At 39.7% G+C, this 22,421-nt stretch overlaps 1 protein-coding gene across 5 annotated transcripts in view; it reads right to left on the bottom strand.

Moving 5' to 3' along the window:
- The window catches only part of LOC140223750 (alpha-1,6-mannosyl-glycoprotein 2-beta-N-acetylglucosaminyltransferase-like), a 56,303-nt gene that overhangs the window by 21,751 nt on the left and 12,131 nt on the right, over positions 1 to 22,421 (bottom strand). For 3 of the 5 annotated variants that reach the window (XM_072299495.1, XM_072299497.1, XM_072299496.1), the window contains one exon: positions 19,689 to 19,739. The exons of the other annotated variants lie outside the window; for them this stretch is intronic. The gene's annotated coding sequence lies outside the window, so the exon portion shown is untranslated. The remainder of the gene's footprint in view (positions 1 to 19,688; positions 19,740 to 22,421) is intronic. 5 annotated transcript variants of the gene reach the window in all.

The raw sequence follows: 22,421 nt of genomic DNA, 5'->3' as shown, positions 1-22,421 counted from the left end.
ATGGGCGGCAAGTGAGTAAATCCAGCCCTGACCATGGCTTTAATAGCTTGGCCAGCCATTTTTGGCGTTAAAATGTACCTAATCAGAAAAATGTTGAATAAAAATTACACAGGTACATTCTTCTTACAATATCAATTGTTTGACTCAATTTTGCGACTTCGAAATGAAATTACGTTCCTTTGTCCAGGAAATGACGAACAGTGAAACTATAGGAGTATGTAGGCACTTTGTCTTTAAGGATTTGCAAAGTTTTAAAGGTTTACTTCTTTTCAAACAGGGATCTCTCGATTTTTTACTGATAAAAGTCGATTTCATCGATTAATTTTTCAATTCACGGTCAGAAAAATTTATCAAGCTACAAATATCACGTCCTTAATTTTTCACGATTTAATTACATGACAACAAGTTTTCGTAAATTTGAAAATTTCCTAATTTTTTTTGAGGATAATGAGGGTGGGCACTTTCCATTCGAGCGGGGACGAGAATTGAACTATGTCGATAAAGCACATGGAGATGTTTCTACCCTTTTATGATATATTTTCATATTAGAACAATAGAAGTCGAAGTTGGATAGCAGAATTCCCTGACATTTTACGGTTATGAAATTCGCTGACCATACCTAGTTTCTCCTGCAGTTACAATGATGTGTCGCCCTGTGCAATATGTTAGTCATCAAGTTTAACTGCCAAGATATTGAAAACTGCATTTCCTGATCATGGTACGATTTTGAAAGAAATGTTCATAAGTATTCGTCTTGATAATATGTTACGAAACTCAAAAAGATCAAAAGCTTTATGTAGAGAACTCCGACCTAAATATGTTCAGCATTATCTTGTCAAACAGAAATTTAAAGTGTTGATCCAAGATAGGATATTTGAATTTATTGCCTGCACTTTTGACAAAATACTTGATGTGACTAAAATATGGGTTCGACAAAACGGCAATAGAAAGATTAAAACTGCACATCAGTCACACTTCAAAAACAAGCGCAAAAACAGGCGATTACGGTATACCGCACCAGAAAAGATTTAATTGGTTCATCGGTTTAGGACCATTGGAAAAAGAAGAAATAAAAGCACCACTAAGTTCCCCTTTCAAAATTTCACGCGAAGCAAGATACACACATTGAAATTTGTCTAAAGTCAGCTCATAAACAAGAATTCAACACATACCCATTGAATTGGGTAGTTTAAAGTTCTCGCTCGGGAGAAAAATAAAAAGATAATGCACATCAAATGGCAACCGAAGACGCGAAATACTCTAGGACATACACTCTACTGTCCCTTCGACGACAAGGGTTAGATTAAACCAAGAGTGAGAATTTACGTTAAATTGAACTGAGGAGCATTGAGTCAACTATAGGAGACGAAACGCCAACATTCAGTGTATTTTATTATTAATTTTCTTGCGTGGTGGGTACGTTGAACCTCCTGAGTAAAATCGTGCTCCGGTATGTCTGGACATGAGAAAACTTTGCGGGAATTCTTTATCAAGCACAGATAAAAATTAACCGCACGTCTGACATCAAATGACGTTATGAACAGACAAAATGATAAAAAATTCAGATCTGAGGTGGTTTCATGATAGAATCATTTCATACCTTCTATCGTCGTAAAAAATCACATTTTAACAGGATAGCTGCGCACTTCAAAAGAAAATAATACCTGAAGTTTTTTGTTTTTTGTTTTTTTTCAAACTTTTTAAGCATTGTATCATTAACTTCTTACGCGGCTATTACTAATCTTAAAACTAGAACTTAACGTGTGCTAATTTTTTTGTTTTTAGAGATTTTCAAGGAGAAATATTACTTAGTTTTCATTTAAAAAATAAAATATGAAGGGACACATGCAATACGTCGGAAACGGAGGTACGCGCTTTTCCAAATTGATCATCGAATTCACAACAAAAAGACAGGGAAAAACTTATTTTTTGAGGATTGGTTTCCAAATTTTCATAGCGCGGAAATTCGGCAGATACTTAGGAGCGGACAAAACCGAAGGATTGCAACCCCCTCCCTCCCCCTCCCCCGGGAGACGCGAAGGGTAGCACGAGAGGGGATGGTCTCTACAAATCTCCCGAGCCCAGTAGCGGGCGCGAGTTGAATTTAGATGAGTCGGTTCGACTGGCGTGCCGTATTTGGCCAAAACCGCGTAACTGCATTAACGATTTCGATGAGAGATACGTGGTTCTTGAACGGAGGGGTAGTCGACTTGCCCGATATTTGGCCAGCATCTTTTTTCTCCGCTCCGTCGGACAACACAACGGTAAAGAGCCGGAAATGGACGGATTATCTGAGAACATATCTGAGCTTCAACTATGCTACGGTCGGGAGGGCAATTTGAAGGAAGCGGCGCTTCGTGGTGATTCCCATGATGTTCACGGGCGTGAAAACGGCTCATAAGTTGAACTTTCCTCAAAGGAGATATTTCCGAGTGGTGATGTGACTGAGAAATATTTAAACGGAACTCGCGGAAATGCACGAATCGCACGGCGAGTAAGTGGTCCGCTCGTTTAGGCTAGAACAACCAAACTCCTAAAGTTTCTAAAATTCGCTGCAATGGAGATGTTGCATGTGTGAAGAATTTGCGATTTGACGGATGATTCTTGTGTAAAAGTTCGCGAGAAACACGATGGTGCCACTGGTTTTCTCTGAAATCAACTCCCAAGCTCAAAAAAAAGCTCTCAAGTTGAGGCCAAAATAGAGGGGATATCCCACCCTACCCTGAGAGTCCACGTCTACATCAAAACAAACTCTCCATGCAAAGATAGGGAGCAAATACATTAGCAGTGATGCCGTGTTTTCAGTTTCAGAGTCCCCAAATGAAGTGGCAGCCCTGTCGATGTATTTGCTCCCTATCTGTGCATGGAGAGTTTGTCTTGATGTAGAGGTGGACTTTCAGGGTAGGGTGGGATATCCCCTCCATTTTTGTCTCACTTTGAGAGCTTTTTTTGAGCTTGGAAGATGATTTCAGAAAGAACCAGTGGCACCATCGTGTTTATCGCAAACTTTAACATAAGAATCAATGGTCAAATCGCAAATCCCTCACACATGCAACATCTCCATTGAGATGAAAAGGAGAAGCCCTCGGCGCGGCGATCGGCACGTAACACATATTAGCGCCTACAAGATTGCACGAATACTTCACGCATTGCATCAAACACAGAGCGGTCATTGCGGTCAACGTGAAACGGACAGCGCCTACAAGAATGCAGGAATACTTCACGCATTGCGCCAAACAGTGCGGTCAGCGTGAAACGCATGCAACATCTCCATTCGCTGCAATTCAGACAAATCGTTTCTAGAATTGGATCCAGCTTTCGTTTCCTTTCCCCTCAAAATATTGTTAGACCTCATAAGGTTATCATTAAGGTATTTTGCTCAGTTAAAAAAAAGGAATCCACCTCTGGCGCTTTCAATGGTTTTTATTTCCAAGAAAAAGAAATAAAAAATGGTGCCACTGAATATTAGCCTCTCCGGGAACTAGCTCGAATTTTTCAATTACTGTTTCAAAAAATTAAAAAAAATATTGATTGTTTTTTTACTTTATCACAGGGAAACTTACACCGAGAGGAATTTCTACTTGAATCGGAAGAAATTTCGACTGTTTTAAAAACAAAAAATGAAGAGGAGCCAACTATTTCCAATTCTTCTGGGAGGAATACATCTTCTAGAATTATGAAATTAGCATTTTTCTCAGAATGAGCCGCGTCAAACATATGAAAAATTCAAAGGGAAAACAATTAGAGCGAGTCGAGCGAAACGATCGACCGGATAAACCGATAATCAGCTCGAAGGGATACAATTAATTACACTACTGCAGAGCAAACGGAGGGTATTCAGAAGCTGGCATGCTTCCAGTCTCGATTTTCTGGGCATTATCCGCAAAGTACTTGGAAAATTAATCCACAGCGAAGCTTACTGCAACAGCAATTACGAGAAGGGACAGTATTTTTCTTTTCGAAAAATTATGATAACGGTTGTCCGAGCGAGTACCTCAAGGGACTTGAAATAGAGTTAAACACTCTTTAGATGCTCAGTTCTTAGGTATCCTTTTAATTCGATAATTTTTACAGTGCCTTATAAAGTTAACTGGCCTATCCTAACTCCTTATTAATATGAACAAATGCATGCATATTTTGGTTCTCACGGTGTTTATTTGAAGTGATCTAGGGACGAAATCTGCTACTATGTTGTGCTTCTGCACGATCTGTAGCTTTAATAAGAAATGATTATCATGACGTACAGGTTAATGCAAGTTAATGCGGATTGGCGCAGCGGTTCAACCTGCAGTTGTAAATGGTGTGACACAGGACGCAACTATTCAGCCTCAGCAGTAACCATGGATGGTATCCATCGACATTGAAGGCGTTTTTAGAGGAGGTACTGAAGAGCAAGTCGGCGCATTAGCGGCCCAAACTGCGGTTGTAATGTGGGATGCAACTTTTCAGCCTCGGTGGTAACCCTGGGTAGTGTCCGTCGACATCGAAGACGTTTTTAGAGTGTGCACTTCATTCTCTGATGAAGAGCAAGTCTGCGCATTGGCGCAGCGGTCCAAACTGCGGTTGTAATATGGGATACAACAATTTAGCCTCGGAGGTAACCCTAGGTGGCATCCATCGACATTGAAGGCGTTTTCAGAGGACGTGCAAACATTTCATTTTCTAATGAACAGTACACCGTTAAAAATGTCCGTGTTTGATGTCACTCTGTGTAACTGTGTAACCTTTTTTGGGTGTCAGAGCAACCCAAAGGACTTGATTGCTCAACACAATTTTGTGCTTAATCGACCCATGCCGTAGGTTACTCTGAGATATTGGATCATGATGAAAGCGTCATGAAAGTGCGAAGCTCACGCATCGTTTGACGAAACTAGGTGTACACTTTCATATTCGGTGGAACCTTCTAAACGAAAGAACATACAGACTCAGGCTGAATTCCACCGTTGTGTATGGCTGTTAAATAACCAAATAATAAACGTTAGATAGCAGCATGAAGCGATAGAACTGAGCCTATCTTTTATCGGCTTCAGATGGATCATGAATGGTTCTTAAACTGAAGTTTTGCATTCAACAAAAATAAATAAAATAAAATGAAAAAAAAATATGAGACACCGACCATTTTTTATGTATACAATGGAAAACTGGGACGTACTCCAAGAGAGAGAGAAAAATCCGTCCGTTCTGAAAACGAGACGACTTTTTACTGGCCTCTTTTTTCCGGGGGATTTTCAAAGGATTTGGAGATTAAGCTTCTTGTCTTCTCCCGATTATTATTCCGGTCAACGCCGTTGCTAGGCGGCCACAACTCTGCCACGCTGGAGACCCTCATATAAATTTCCCAGGAGTTAAAAAAAGGAGGAAAGAAAAAAGGTCGCACGGAGCAAATTACCTACTCAAGAGCTGGATCATCGCCACTTCAAACCCTTCCTTCATCCGCGGAGAGACACGGAAAGGGAAAAGAGAGCACTGCACTCGATGCAGAACGAAGATATCCTACTCCCACAATATGGAAATAGATTCAAAGGAAGGTACCGTGTAGCATATATACGGCAAATTTTCGCGAGGGGATTTGGTCGAAGTTTTTAACTTACTGCCAATTTCCGATACAACAGATCTAAATTGAAATCTGATTATATGGAAATTTCCCATTAATTTTGGTAGAAGCGCAAAATTTGAATAAGTAACCTCATTTATTAGAATACTATCATAATTAATTGGGGAACTACCACAATTTAATGGAGGGTCATTCCACGCCTAGGTAGTCCGGGGGGTATTTTTTTTCCCCCTCCAAATGACCCAACGATATTTATTTTTGGACTCCTTAATACTCCTAGTTTTTGGAAATATATGTGGTTTACCTCCGTTTTGTTTTTTTTCTCGCAATTTTTACGTGTTTTGTAACCCCGTTGCTTAGCTTTATCCTACTGTAAAAAGAGTGACAGTTTGGTAGCAATGTTTTCTGGTGTTCCCACCAAAACCAAGTTTCAGGTTATGCTTGCAGTTGTCAAGAAACTGATTCAATGTGCTCCTGCAAAGTTTCAATTTTTAAAAGTAATTACTGTATATTATATGTAACTTTTAAAACCTAGTGCACTGACTGTCACACCCGTTACGCAAAACATTGGTTTTTTAATGTAACTATTTTAATTCATGTCATTTTGAGATGCCAATTTTTTCCGTACGTCTTCAAGTCAAGTACGGCTTTGGAGTATTTTTTCCAAATTTTTATTTCAACAATTAATGGGCAAAAATGCGTAACGGGTGTGACACGTTACGGGTGTGACCAATGAGAAGAGGCTTCAATTATGCAGATGTTGCCTCACTTCTCACCATTTTTTCTGTGGTTATCACAAGAAATACACTCATATGCATGATTAGACGTTATGTATACATCTAATAAGAGAGAGATAGCTAACTTTTTTGCCATATTTCAGTATTTAAAGTGAATACACCTTATCTCAAAAGGACTTCAAATAGAACTCGTTGAACTCTCTCCGATTTGATTGAAATATTTTCACTTTACTATAGGCCCAGACCTACCGTGCCAGGGTTTTTTTTTGGTTAATTTGGGCCATGCGAGGTCCAGGACCGCGGGGACGAAAGGGGAATCCTGGGTTACCCGAAGAAAAGCCCTGGGACGGTAGGTCTGGGCCACCCTGTAGAAAAATGTAGTTTTGGCATGTTCTACATTAAAATGCGTCATATTGCAGATTAATTTACTGCTTAGGATTGCCTACAATAAGAGTATGAGAAGAAAAGTAAGTTTTTTAACTTTTAAACTCTCTCAAAAATGATGGACCTCAGAGAGACAATTTGTCACACCCGTTACGTCACACCCGTGACGCAAACGGTAGGTCTGGGCCACCTTGTAGAAAAATGTAGTTTTGGCTTGTTCTACATTAAAATGCGTCAAACTGTTAATTGACTTACTGCTTAGGATTGCCTACAATATTAGTATGAGAAGAAAAGTAAGTTTTTTAACTTTTAAACTCTCTCAAAAATGATGGACCTCAGAGAGACAATCTGTCACACCCGTTACGTCACACCCGTTACGCAAACTTTCCCATTTTTCAAGGAAAGAAAAACAGATAATCGAAAACGGATCATCGGCAGTTGAAGCAAAAACCCTTGGCTTTGTCATATAATTTAATCAGATTTTTACATTCATAAAATTCGCTGAGTTTCCACTTTACACTCACTGAGGAAAAACTCACTTCCAAAATCGGTCACACCCGTTACGCATGCCTTTTAATTTTTTCTGAGGAATGGAACAAAGTAAAAACAATTTCTGATAAACTGAAATGATCTATAAAAAAAGTTCTTTCTGCTGCTGCAGATCATTTTTTAATTAAACCCCAAGAAAGAGTTCAAATTCTTGTTTAAAGTTAAATTGTTGTCACACCCGTTACAATGGAATGACCCTGGAGAAATTCCTATCACTCAACAACCGCGAGCTCTTTTTTTCCTTGTCAGAGATGAGACAAAAAAGTAAATTGGTGAACGTTAAATCGGTCAAAGGTAAACTTATGGGCGATACCCTAAATCTAGGACATATAGATGGCTAAAGTCGATTAGTGCGTATCTCCATTACAACACTTAACAAAAAAAAACAAAAAAAAAATTAGGTTGGCTTATTGTTAGTTATGACGTTTCTTTTCTTTTAGATTATTGTTCTTCCTATTTTCACCAGAATTTCGATCGAATGACGAATTTCTGTAGGAGCGAAAAAGAAAAATCAAAAGGGAAAGATAAACTTATGGCCGATGCCCTAAATCTGGGACATAATATAGGTGGCGAAAATCGATTAATGCGTATCTCCATTACAACACTTAACAAACAAAACAAAACATAACAAAATTAGAAGATTTTTTTTTTTTTTTTTTTTTTTTTTTTTTAGAGGAAATTACTGATACGTTTCCTTGTTTTCTGTGACTTCTCTTAAAGAGACAAAATCCATGTCGAATAAAGAAGTGAAATTCGCTCGTCAAGACACAGGGCCTCATAGCACACTATACTGCAAATTTTCCGCCCAAAATCTCCTCTCTAGCATTCAGCTTGCCATCGGAAAAATCCCACGATTCCTCCATTGGCGGATCTAACAATTTGGCAACACCGGGTTTCTTCCTATTAAACCTATGTTAAATAATCGATTCATGCCGGAGCACCTGGCCCCTCCAAAAATCGATACATCTCCATAGGTTTAAAAGGAGAAAAACAATGTTGCCAAGTTGCTGGATCCGCCTCTGGATTCCTCGCGGATTCTGGTGCACACATATCAGTGGCGTGGCGTGCTTTGTGATATATCGATTGTTATGCCATTTAATCCTATGGAAAAGGATCGATAATCAGGAAGTTCACAGCGAACACCTTAATAATCGATTCTTTACCATACGTTTAAATGGCAAAACAATCGATACATCGCAATTCACGCCACGACACTGACACATATTACGACATACTTTTCATTCGTGCGCATCATTTTTTCACCGGCATGTCACATTTGCAACTCGCAGGAGCACCCGGCTAGCGTGCACAGGCATTTGAAGTTTCTGCAGCGAAACAGTGAAGCCTTTAATTGATTTCCCTCCCTACCGCCGCCGCCACCCGGCCACAACGACAACCTCTGCAGAGTGTTCGGGAGCACGGGGGGGCTCGATTTTTCCCCCCTATTTTCCGAGTTTCACGTCCGAACCGAGTGCTCGATTATGGGCGAGGGCTCTTCACTCCTGAAACCTATGGCGCAACATTAATTGAATGGGCAGGAGCGAGACGAGGACGGGGGGTGGGGCGGGGTGAATTGCACTGCAAATAAGGAAAATGTTGACGTACCTAAAGAGAAAAATGAGGGCAGATCGATGATTATATCCAAAATTCTGCCATGTTTGTGCGTACGATGTAAAATAGAAAAACTTATTGACGACCGAACTCAAAATCCAGGGTATATTCCAGGGTTGCCACACAATTTAGAAAATGAAATTCCCTCACATTTCCCTGACACACGCGAGGTAAAATGCTTTTTCCTGCCAAGAATTTAATGTCCACAAACAATATTTGATGTGTAAAAACAAAAAAGGAAGCTAAATTGGACTGCATTTTGCAATTTGGACCTATAAATTTTGGCTCATCGGAAAAAAACTTTTATGTGCATAGGGAAACTAATGGAACATACGTTGTTTTTAAACCGGGCCGGAATTTACAGTTCCTAATTGAAAAATGTAGTCGAATTGCTTACTAGATTGACCTCATGAGGGGATGAAACCCCAAATCCATATTTTTCCGTTCCGAGCCCATGTCTTTTGGGTCCGTTTCACAAAACACTGCCCATGTAAAAGCATACCGTCGCTTCGTCGTAAATTGCTATTTAACAAGTTTACTTACTTGGCTGATTCATGGTTCATTCGGTACTAAATCAAAGGACTTAAGACTTTAAATAAAAATTACAACGAAGAAAACTTTAGGTAACTTAAATGTGGAAAATTGTTAAAACCGAAACTAAATGTTATAATTTATCACCGCTACAGAGCAAAACACCAAGATGGCAAAAGTGAACTAGCGGACCTACCGTGACAGAGGTAGGAGGGACACAGCTGTTCAAATTTCAGAGAGAGCAAATTGCCAGCCTACTCGCCGAAGGTTGAAAAAAAGTGGTATGATCATCCTACAAATGGCGTGCTTTGTAAGCTCTAACTGCAGAGGCTGCAAAAAGTAGCGAAGTTGCCTTTCCGAGAATGATTGGGGGTGAAATGGGTACAATACTACAGGTGGGTAACGTGCACAGTTCTATTAATCACACTTTTCACCTCGCGGTTTCATGAGGGGAAAAAGCTGTCACTTGAGTCCAGTCGTCATTCAATCATCCAGAATTCATGAATAAGATATAACTTTTCCACGATAAGCATATTGACGTTTCCTTTTTCTCAAGGGTTAGCGGTATTTTTGGAGATGGAATTAAGATTTTAAGGTTCCAATAGGATTAGTATTGATCCCAGGGGTAAAGGGTTCTTCCAGGTGCGATATTTGAAACAAACAGCACCATAGTCCAAGGTATATAATTAGAGACGAATTAAGAGCAGGAGCCCTTGCACAAATACATTCTATTTTTACGTAAAAAAAAGTGTTCCCCTCTCGTAAATTAAATAGAACTCTTCCCCGTAATAGGATGTATGATTCGCCACATGTTCAGCTTTTTGTTTGACGAAGGAAGAAATAAAACGAACAAAAGATGGAAAAAAAACACACTACATACCTAAATAAGATGAAGTTAGACAATAGCTCAGAATGAAAACCTAAATATTGTTCATCAGTGCACCGAAAAAACCTGATTGGGTTAAAAATATCAATTTTTAGCTTTTATTTCTAAACACTTCTTATCTCTCTCTCGAGGATATTTGGTCAACATTTTAAGTAATGATTTGCTTCATTACTAATACTCAAGGCGTTTGAACTGAATTGTTTCTAAATGCATAGACAGCACTGGTGAACTTCGAATACGTTTTTCTCCCATTCGCGAATCATATATTTTTCTAACTTTGGGGTTCTCAAAGGGTCAATTAATTTTTGGAATATAGGGAGTTTTTTGCACCAAATGATGAAGGAGGAACCTCGGCTATTAAGACTGAGAAAAAAAGATCGGTGTTCCATATCACCCCAACTATTCAGTTTATCAAACCGAACTTTCGACAGAGTTCACTTTATCGCCAAAGTTCGATTACGAGAACAGAAAGTTCGGTTTGACCGAATAGTTGCCGTGACATGGAACGCCGAACGTTGCGTTCATGTGACTCAACTTTTTTTCCAGTGATATCCCATTTTTGCCCCCACTTTAAGGCCAATTTAACTTAGCGTAACTCGGTGGTGGTGTTTCGATAGATGAATAGTGTCTACTTGTAGTAGTTCCCACATTTTCTCTTTGAGCAGATTTACTTAAAAAATCAGAATGGCACTAAACATATGGTTGCAGGAACAAAACCGCCAGCTCTGAGAGTACAGCGAAAATCTCTTGTGAACAATTGCAATCGGCCATTTCTAGCCTGTCCCGCGAAACGAATACAATGAAGCGAAACAATACTGGCGGAAATTCATTTAGGGACATTCATGAGCCCATTAATTAGTTCTCCACATAACTAGAAAGAACAGGCGTATTTTCTCGCAATACCTCTAATCTTCTACCCATGGGCACGGTTCTTTCAGGTCACAAGAATAGGTCTACATTGATTATTGGTTGTGATATGGCAATGCCTCCGCGTCATAATTTGCGACAAAATCGATCAAATCATCCTAGCTTTTGGGAATGAGCATTCTCTTAGGTAGTACACTCCCGAATTTATTTGAAACAATTTTCCGACCTTATTTTACTCAAGAATATCAGTGGGCTGGAAATTTTATAAGTTTGAAAATCTTCTTATTTTCTTCCTTTTTTCATTGTGCGAGCAAGAACCTTGAAAGATTTGATGCCTCACGGCAGAGACGAGACGCTGTACTTAAAGCTTCGGTGTGAAGACTACGGAGAAGACCACGAGAGAGGATTGACTTGCACAATCAGGGGTGTCTGTTTTTTTTTTGTTGTTGTTGTTTTTTTACATATTGGGAAATCCTGATTTTTGACTGCTAAATCCTGACTTCATGATTTTTCCGAATCCTGATTTTTGAGAATTTCAATTTTGGCTTCACAAAAATAGCTTGATAAAAAAATCCGATCGGACGGCCGACTTTTCTCAAATCCTGATGAAATCGGGATAAAAGCCTGATTGACTTCAAATCCTGGTGCCAGACACCCTGACGATGATAACGATTTTGATAACTGAATGAACCACTACGACTGCAAATTGTTTCATGGATGATAAATTCTCAGGATTACAAAGTTCCCTTTTCTCTCCAAATCTAGGTACTCTACATTGATATATGATATTTACTCATCAAGAGTCATCGGTTACTCACTTGAAGGCTGCCAATTTGAACACCCGAAGACGGGTCAATTACTCCGTTGAGGACTTCGCGGACGGATGGCAAATCTTGTCACGGGTGATAGTTGCAGATTCCTGGCGATGACCTTCCCCACCGAGCTATTACCAATGCTAAATTCCTTCGGCTTTCTTCGACTACCCTTGATATGAGCCACCGCTAGCTTATTATTTCGTCATGAATCAGTTCACATCCTCTCTTCCGGAAATCCTACCTCGGTCAGTGACAATCAATTTCTCCGGCTACCTCCGATCGATACACAAAGAGGCCGCTGTTTCGGTTGCATTGTGTTGCAATGGTTTGGGCTTCGTCAGCAAAGTACGAAACGCATTCCAGAAAAACTACCCAAAACTTCGAAGAAAGATGAATTTGAGTTGTTTATGACAGAAAACGGAGGTGATGATACGATAAGACTTTACCCTTTATGACATAGCGTTCATCTTGAGAGATTCACGAAAGGAACAAAATTGAGAACACAGAAGCAACTGGACCCGTTCAAAGCTAACGCAATGTCACGAACTTATGTGCGCGTCGTCAGAAAACACACAAAAACTCTGTAAAAGGGGTAAAAAAAAGCTGGCTCAAAGTTTGCACGCAGTTGCCTTTAGTGCGTTAACGTCAATGTATGACGTCAGAAGTCCGCTGCGTGAGCATAGATAATGACGAAATGGACCGAGTTAAACAGAAAGCAACCAAGGCATATCAGCTATAGCCAAATTTAACAGGGCAATTTAATTTTTTACGAGAGATCGTTTGCGTGCGGATTCCTTTGAAATTTTGAGGTAATTTGCTTCCAACTATGGATAATTTTCACTGAAATTTTCACTAAAATCCGCACAACCGTTTTCATGAAAAAAATTAACTTGCCCGATTAAATTTGGCAATAGCTGATGTGGCTTGGTTCCTTTCTGCTTAAGGCGGTCCAAATGACGTCGCATGAAACGAAAATATATTCAAAATACGGTTGCAGCCTGATTTTTGCACCGCATTACGCAAAGAAAAATTTTTTTGAGAGTGAAGTACACGATTTTGAAGTCCACCGCCTAACAGAATGTTAATGGCTAAAGCGCGAGACCACGTAACTCGGATTGCGACGTTGCAAACTTCCTGTCGCATTTTATTTTTTCCGTGGAAAACTAGTCATCGTAATTTCTTGAAAAGCCCCTTGTTTCCCTTCAGTAAGCAAAATATCCTGTATAAATTTCAAGCTGTAAAGTTGACTTGCTTCTCGCAGAAAAACTAAACTAGGAGTGGAGATTTTGAAACACCGTAATAAGGATACGTGGTTTCGCACCTCAGCCATCGATATATGCTCTACCACACATGCCGACGCTTCTCTGACGTAATGGCGCACCTCGATTTCAAGGTGAGCCCTGGGCTTCGTATAACTTCATGCTTTCCGGGACTCATGTGAAGATAGAGATACACCCTTACGTCATGTTAGACAAGCGACAACGCACAGTGGATCGAGTTGATAGAAGAAGTCGGACATGGAATTATTGGCTAAAATTTCAAATGTTAATGTTTATTTCGTAATGAATTCAATTTCAAAGGGTGTTGCTGAAAGTAAATTTCACGAAAAAACTAATGGAACCACTCTTAAACTTCTTTGCTTAATATTTGCGAAAATATAGGCTTTCAAAGTCTCCAGGTATTGTCCGACTTCTCCTATTGATTCGGTTCAGTGTGCGACGTATCCCTATATCATTTGCGCATTTCGCTGAAAAGCATTAGTATCCATAAATCTACTACTCAAGATAGATTCCTCTTTGCGTCAAAATATCTGAGATCGAATAATGATTTGACCAAAAATAATGGAAATTAGACGAATGACTGAAATTGTGTTAAGATCGCTTCTGAAAAAACAATCGCATCTACGGATCCATATTTCTCGGGAAGCTCAATTGCTGGAAATGGGAACGGAGAATTCTGGATAAGTACCGAAGAGCCATCCCGGGAACTTCACACTCTTTTGAGTTTCCGTGTTTTGGACTTTGTCCCACGGGTTTTAAATCTAATCAAATCTAATCCCATTCCGGGAACGTTCTCCGCGGCCCTTGAGATTGCTGCTGAGCAAGCAAGCAAAGGTCTGTGTTTCTGCCAAAAATTCCCGGTAAAGTAGATTTCTGCCGGAAATGGAGATGTTGCATGTGTGCGGGATTTGCGATTTGACTGTTGTTTCTCATGTAAAAGTTCGCGAGAAACACAATGGTGCTACAGGTTTTCTCTGAAATCAACTCCCAAGCGCAAAAAAAGCTCTCAAAGTGAGGCCAAAATGAAGGGGATATCCCACCCTACCCTGAGAGTCCACCTCTACATCAAAACAAACTCTCCATGCAAAGATAGGGAGCAAATACATTGACAGGGCTGCCACTTCATTTGGGGACTCCAAAACTGAAAACACGGCAACCCTGCTAATGTATTTGCTCCCTATCTTTGCATGGAGAGTTTGTTTTAATGTAGAGGTGGACTCTCAGGGTAGGGCGGGATATCCCCTCCATTTTGGCCTCACTTTGAGAGCTTTTTTTGCGCTTGGGAGTTAATTTCAGAGAAAACCAGTGGCACCATCGTGTTCCTCGCGAACTTTTACATAAGAAACAACAGTCAAATCGCAAATCCTTCACACATGCAACATCTCCATTCCTCGGAACTTTCCCACTTGACTCATCTGCGATTGCGACCCAATCTCGAAAACTCTGCCGGCACCGGCAAGAGTAACATCTCAAAGCCTAAATAGGAAATAGTGTGGCGATTGCCGATGGCCCTATACGCACAATGAAACGAATCAATAGAAGGAGTCGAACAAAATTTGGAAACTTATATTTTCTGAACTACGAAACAAAGAAGTTTAGTGGTGGTTCCATTGGGTTTTTCGTGGAATTTTCCTTTAAAAACACCGCTTAAAATAGGAACAATGAGCCATTCACGCGAGGAGGAAGCTTACAATAAGACGATTTAACTGGGTCTCAAACCTCAAAAATAAATTCAAAGAAACATTTAATAACTCTTATACGGCAGCATTGCAATGCTCTTCGTGATCTAAACGCTTCGAGCAAACAAAGAATTGATGATAAGGAAAAAAAAATCCTCAGTTCTTCGTATGTATGCATTGGTGCTCGGTGGAGATGGAATGGGGTTGAGGAGGGGGCGGAATTCGATGAAAGGAGTGCGAACCATCGTTCTCAAGGAGATTGCTGTGACTCATATGCACTTACATGCTGAGTATGCGATGGGTGCGATGCGAGTCAATCCCTATGATGGGAACGGAGATGAGTATGCCCTAATGGATTGGTTACTATCTCTCTCCTGATCATGCGCCACGCTATTTCGATTACTTTCGAGTCTGGCTTGAGTGCGGCGTTCCCTGCAAGTGTATTTTCAGATTTGACGCAATGCATTCTGGGTAATATCAATATGATTCAAATTTTAACCATTGAATGGATCAAGACAAATCCACACAGGACAGTTATTGCGCAGCTTTTTTTGAAATCCACTCCCCCGCCCGGCCCTAACTCGCAGCACCCATTGTGGCGTGGCATTGAGTGCTCCCGTAAGAAATACATTGTAGGCACTCAATACTACGTCACTGCGCAGTAGAGTACCAAAACTCGTCCTCGGGAATGACTGACCTGAGTGTGGGTTGGTCTTGGAATGGATTATTTTAGAAAAAAATTGAACTTTCAGAAAATATAGATCAACGAGGAATGTTCGTGCCGAAAATCATCTCTCCATGCAAAATCTTAAAATAAAATAAAAATAAATGTCCCCTTTACTAAAAAGATCAATTGAATCGGGACGTGCGACAACCGCTAATGTCCATTTTTCCAGTCTTAAGTTTTTTTGAGTTCAGAATTCTTTCCGGAGATCCTTGCAACCACGAAATTGGCGTTAAAACTCGTCCTCGGGTTTTATTAATCCCTATACGAGTCCTTTATCAATTTTATGGTTGTATCAAGTCTTTAGAAGTATTATGAACTCAAAAAAAACTTAAGACTGGAGAAATGGACATTAGCGGTTACCCAATTCTATTGGAAACGGTGCTTTCGACTTTCCCTATTTTAAGATTTTGGAGGCTGATTTACGGCACGAACATTCCTGAATGATTAATCAATTATCGCTTGAACGCAGTTTGGTAATAGTGCCACACCTGCAGTAACGTCAATGGAAAATATGATTATCTTTTCAGGGTCATGGGGGTATTGGGACTATTTCAATTTTGATGTTCGATTAGGCCTTATTCATAGAGCTACCCTAAACCCAGCCTCCCCACGACTAAATTAACCCAATTTTTCCCGCGCGCTAAACAGACACGCTTTTTATTGAAAGTCCACTGCAGAAATGACAGGTTTGCTTTACGCTATTCAACTCGATTTCGAATGTTAATTGGTTTCTTTCGATTGGATTGGACCCAATTTACCCTTGCCCTACAAATTCTATCGCAGCGGGGGGGGGGGGGGTGAGGGAGGACTTCCCTCCCCCTCGCGGGACTTTTCACTCCGGTGATAACACCAAACTGGGCTGACCGATGCCCCGAGGGCGACCCACTTCGGGGCCGAAGAAAGGACCCGGCGTTGAAATATGCATCGCGCGAGAAATACTCGACTTAAGTACTGCCATGCTCGGGAAAAACGCCGTATGAACCTTCAGGCGTTGCCGAATTTCCTCTGATAAAATGCGAATTTATTGAGGAAATCGTAAATATTTTGCTTTCAATTTTTCAGACTATTTTGTTCGCAATTTATTCTAAAATATCTGAAATTTTCAAAAAAAAATAAGCATATATTTCGTCAAAAATACATGTTTTATCCGGGGAAATTTGGCAACTCTGGAATGTTCTTACGGTGTTCTTCTTTCGCACGGCAGAGTAGATGTTTACGGCCGGCAGTACGCGCTGAATGGAATATGAGCATTACTTACATTATCCGATTTACCCGAGCGAGAGGAGCGATCGATCAGGCATTTGCATTTTTGAGCTTCGTGCGAGACGCGGCCTGCCGGCGACGTGGAACAATCGCCGCGTTACTTTCGATGTTCCGCGGCGCACACTGGACCGTGTCGATGGGCGAAGTCGGACAAAATTTGGAAACTTTGAAAGCTTGCATTTTTGAAAATACGAAACAAAGTGGAGTGGGGTTGGAAGGAAGGGATTAAAGCGGAAATGTTAAGGTGCTCAATCCCCCAAGATTTGTGGTTTGAAAGAGAGCAGTGGAGGTTAGGAGTCGTAGAGCGCGAGGGAGTGCTGTAAAGCGACTAATATGTATGTATGAAACAAAACAGTTTAAAAGTGGTTTTCATTGTTTTTTTCGTGAAATTTCCTATTTGAAACACTCCTAAAAATAGAATTTTTGACGGAATTGACAGCAAAATTTGAAATTTTGGACAAAAATGTCGTGTCCGACTTCTTTTATTAACTCGTTCCTTTGTGCGGCGTCGTAACCGTGCCCAGGTGGAAAAAGCCGTGGCGAGGACGCGTATGCTAGGTGCGCTGAGAGCCGAGAGGCAAGGTTCCCGAGGAAAAAAACAAAAATGGATCACGAAATGGGGTGGAAAATGAAGCAATGCGAAATACTTCCCCTGTCGAAATTCCACGTAGAGAACGTGAAACTTTTTCAGGATCAACTGCATGGAAATTTTAAACTTCACTTTGCAATTAGGCGAACTAAAATTTCAGGCTCATCCGTGAAAACACTTACGTTCATAGGGAAATTAATGGTACATACGTTGTTTCTAAGCTGAGCTATAGAAATTGAGGGTCTTAGAGGACAAGGAGCATAAGTGCAGTTTTTGAAAAATTGATATATGGATAAATTTAAGTAAAACTATAGTCTTAAAATGGATTTTTTCCGCTTTCTTTCCGCCATAAGGATCCATGAAATGTCGAAACTTCGAACACGTATTTCTCAAAGTAGCAAAAACTGCACTTACGCGCCTAGTCCTCGAAGCCCCTCAATTGTAGTTCCTAATTGCAACATGAAGTTCAATTGAGGAATGCAGAAATCTCTGATCTTGTGATGCGCAGATCGCGGCAAACTGAGAAAATCTTAAACATTATATTAAAAAACTTTGAAGGAACGACCTTAAAATAGCAAAACTTGCCTATTTTCTGGGCTTCAGGGCCGTCCTTGTAGTACGTAAATTAAAATTTGGAATGTTTTGACCCTCTTCCCCACTTATAACGCTTGCTAACGCTATCTTCGGTAAAAAACACATAGGTAAAAACTCAGAGAGAAAGAAAGGGAATAACGCAGTTGTTGCGTAAGTTTTAGGATAATAATGGATGTCAACATCCTCCTCAAATGAGATTTTCCTACAAAAAGAAGAAAAGAAGGGAAAAATCCGATTTTCCGGGAGCATTGCATTCGTGTCGAACCTATACCAGCGGAAATCACCGTGACACATAACAATCCCGATCTAGGTCGGAATTTTAGGTCGCACTCTTCGAGTCCCGTTCCATTTGAGAATTCTTTCAAAAAAACTTGGGGGCCGTCAATAAATTCCGTAACTCGCTTTTTCGGATTTTTTAACCCCCATCCCTTGTAACGCTTTTGTGACGTAGGTCTCTATCATTTAAGACGTAAAAACAAAATGGTGTAACAATCTCCTCGACCCTCCCCCCCCCCCCCCTTGAGCGTTAAGTAATATATGAACGGCCCCTTACTATATCTCTAAAGCTCTCTGCGGAAAATTCTTGATGATAGGGTGTCTAGTTTTTTTTCAAATTGGAAAATCCTGATTATTCCTGATTTTAACTGCTAAATCCTGATAAAATTCCGATTTTTTGTGGAGAAAAATTTAAATTTCTGCATAATCGTGTGCGAAAGCATAAAAAAAAAATAATCCGATCGGACAGCCGACTTTTCTCAAATCCGGATTTTACGACCGATTTTTCTTTGAATCTTGATTAAATCTTTATTGACCTCAAATTCTGGTAGAGTCCCAAAAATCAGGAAAATCCTGATGCTAAACATTCTGAATTATCTGTCCTTCAAACCGCCTTGGGGCTACGGCAGTTTACAGGAGTTTTCAAAAAAATTCTTAGTGGCGACAAAACAATTTAATTGACTGCATTAATTAAAAGGATATAATCATGAGGAAGCTTTCATTTTCACGACTATACTTATTTTACTTAGCGTGCAAAATCGCTTCCTGGATATACCCGATGTACCGCGTACTCTCCTTAACGGAACATCGGATTAATCGGAACTTTACCGACTTGTCGAACTTGCTTGAAGTTGCCAAAATTTGATACTCATATCAAGCTTTTGGAGACACGACTTTTTGGACATCGAACTTTGGATCGTTCATTCATTTTTAATACAACTACGAAAAATTGAAAAGTATCTCGTCGTGCTTCAATCGAACTTTCTCAAAATTGAAAAGTTCAGTAATTCGACATATTTGATTTTGTTTATTAAAAGTATTACACAACTGCACTATTTTTTCAATTTGTATCAAAATGTATCAACCGTGAGCAGAATTTCATTTATTATATAATTGCGTCAAATTTGTCTAACATCCACAAACTTCAAATTTCGGCGAACGTGGTCGAAATTCTATCAAGTATGCCTGCCATTGTCATAACTCGTGATGTAGAAAACAAAACCAGAGTCTATTTTTGTGTAAGAAACAAAAATAGCTCTATGTTCGGTAATGAGAAAATGGCAAAAGAAGAAAAAATATTCATTAGAGAAGGTCTCCAAAGCTGAAGGATGATCAGTGTGACTCACCTCTAACGACTTATTCGAATGATACGTGGTAGAATGGGCATCTGAACAAACCTGAAACAGGAAAGAAAGAAAGTGTTATGAGATTAAATTTGAATTTTCAAACGGCATACAGGAAAAAACACCATATGGCTTTGGCTCAACCTATTGTGGATGGGATTTACCTTGTTTTAACTCCATTATCTCGAATACCCTTGAGAAAAGTACGATAGAAAGTGACACGAGGACATCGTGATACTGAGGAAAATGTGGTCCGTAATGCCGAAAAATAAGGAAAATCTCCGAGCGATTTAGGTGAAAATTTTGGTATCTGGCTTCGAAGCTGTGTTCTTCCCGCAAATGAGCTGCTTAAATTTTCTAAAAATATTTAGATGTACGTGTGTTGAAAAGTCAATTCTGAAATTTGTGAATTTTGCGGTAGGGCTTTAAAGTTTCTCCGAAATTTTATTTTTAAACCCATGGCGAAAGTGACCACGATGGAGATAGTCACTCTCTCCTCACCCTCCGAAAAAAATCAAACTAAAAACAAGCTGCTGGTTCCAACACTACTGTGTTGGAGAGCTCGCCTTTGGGAAACTATTAACAACTATTAATGATTTTTTCTGAAATTGTATATGTATTAAATGAATCTTTACCCAATTATCAGAGGTTACATGCCGATGCAAAATGTTATGACGTAATTTCATATGACAAATTTTTCACATTACAATAAATAAAGAGAAATAAAGAGAGAGAAATGGAATTATCTTTTATGAATGTGATTTTGCGGCAAATGTTGCAATGGCTATTTTTGCCATCGCATTTTTGTTTCTGGCTTTCATCGTTGATAAGCTTTTTCTTAACTTGTCACCAATGTAATGAAACCATATGATTTAATTTTAATTTTTTTTTTAAATCAAGTCGCCAACTTGAATTAAGGTTATACTTTGTTAAGCTGGCAGTCTGAAATTCTGAATTTTTATCGGCACAGAGTTCAAAGAAACTATAATTTAGCACGGTTTGGAGGAACGTTTCTGCCATAATTCTTACACAATACTTATGGTATACACTAAGAGCTGAAAAGGAATTCACTTGAATTTTAGCGTGGAGCTCGAGAGACCACTTCAAGCCTTTGTATGCGAGTGGCTCAATGGAGCACATCACGCCTTTGTAGGTATGGGGTGGCTCAATGGAGCACCTCGCGCACTATAAATAGCACGGAGCTCGAAAGAGCACTTCATGCATCTGTATTTTAAGGTTAAAACGAACTCTAAAGAAACTCAATGCGAGGCTCAAACGAATTCTCAAGCATTCTAAATGCGAGGCTCAAACGAATTCCCAAGCATTCTTGATGCAAGGGGCTCAAACGAATCCTAAAGCATTCTTAATATGAGGTTTAAACAAACTCTGAAAGGATCCCAATGCGAGTCTCAACCGAGCTCTCAAGCATGCAATTATTTTGAGGTTAATTAACCTTCTATGGTACCAATAACGGCAGCTCTCAAGCATGCAATTATTTTGAGGTTAATTAACCTTCTATGGTACCAATAACGGCAATCTTAAGGATTATCCATTAATTATGCGCAAATCTCAATCTTAGTCTTAGTAACTTAAAATTAATTGAACAAATTATTAAATCATGTCGAGGTCACCATGTTTTTTATTTTAAGAAATAATAACAATTGCAAGTGCAACTGCACACAAAAACTGCATTGAAAAGATAAGAGGATGATAACATACAATTAGGTTATTTGATATAAAACCATAGCAACATGCTATGATATGCTCGGCCACTGGAAAGTGCTGCTCTCTAGTGTAGCAAACGAGGAACAATTAATCCTCAGTTGAATGAGGGAACGGCAATGTTCGACGGAGGAAAACTGTAACCCGCGAAAATTCAACTTTTAGACCTTGAAATCAATGGGATTTTGGCCGTTCCTCCGACGGCAACGAGAACCATCCATTCGTCGCCACGGACACTACCAATGCTAAAAGAAATCGATCGCAAAGAGCTCTCCCGAGTGGGCGAGCTCAAAACGGATTAGGTTGGTTCATTCAACGAAGCGCAACTGCAACGAATAAATACAATTTTCATAAAAACCATTTTTATTGCAATAAAACTTTTGAGAACTCAGTCCAACTAATATGACACTGCTTGCTCAATGTTGGCACGCTGTGCAAAAATGTATTTTTTCCACTCGTTGAAACGTAGGAAATTGGTGATTAATTGTTACAATTCACCAATTATGTCTCCACCGTTTAAGTCCCTGGCTCTTGTTAAACGCGGCACCAATCCAGTGCGCAGCAATTAATTGGGCTAATTACTGCGGTTCGGAATCCTGCGGTTGCTATGGCGATCCAGGGATGATCATTATGAAAAAGAGTGAACCAGAGTCTATTTGATTTTGCCGGTTTCTGGGAACCTATAATTACCGGGGGGACATTGTCAGTTCGGGATCTCTAAAATGAACAAATTTATGTGAAAAAGAACTATATGAAAATGAACTAATCAAGAGTGACAATTAACTCTTAATTAATTGTTACTCTTTGTAATTGTAACTCGTAATAGGTTTTACGTGCTACATGGTTCCAGAAAATTTAGGTCAGTTGCCCATAGTTATTATTACTATGAATACGTTCTATATAGTTTTGGTCTGTTTACAACGCACGGATTACGTAAATTCTTCTTCGGCATCCCGTACAAAATCAAGAGGATCGTCGATCGGAATGTTTTCGCTAGGATTTCTAAATTCTTGA

This window comes from Bemisia tabaci, chromosome 4 (genome assembly GCF_918797505.1).
Source record: "Bemisia tabaci chromosome 4, PGI_BMITA_v3".
NCBI lineage: Eukaryota > Metazoa > Arthropoda > Insecta > Hemiptera > Aleyrodidae > Bemisia > Bemisia tabaci.
Note: the sequence above shows the minus strand (reverse complement) of the source record. Positions and strands in the feature narration are given on the sequence as shown.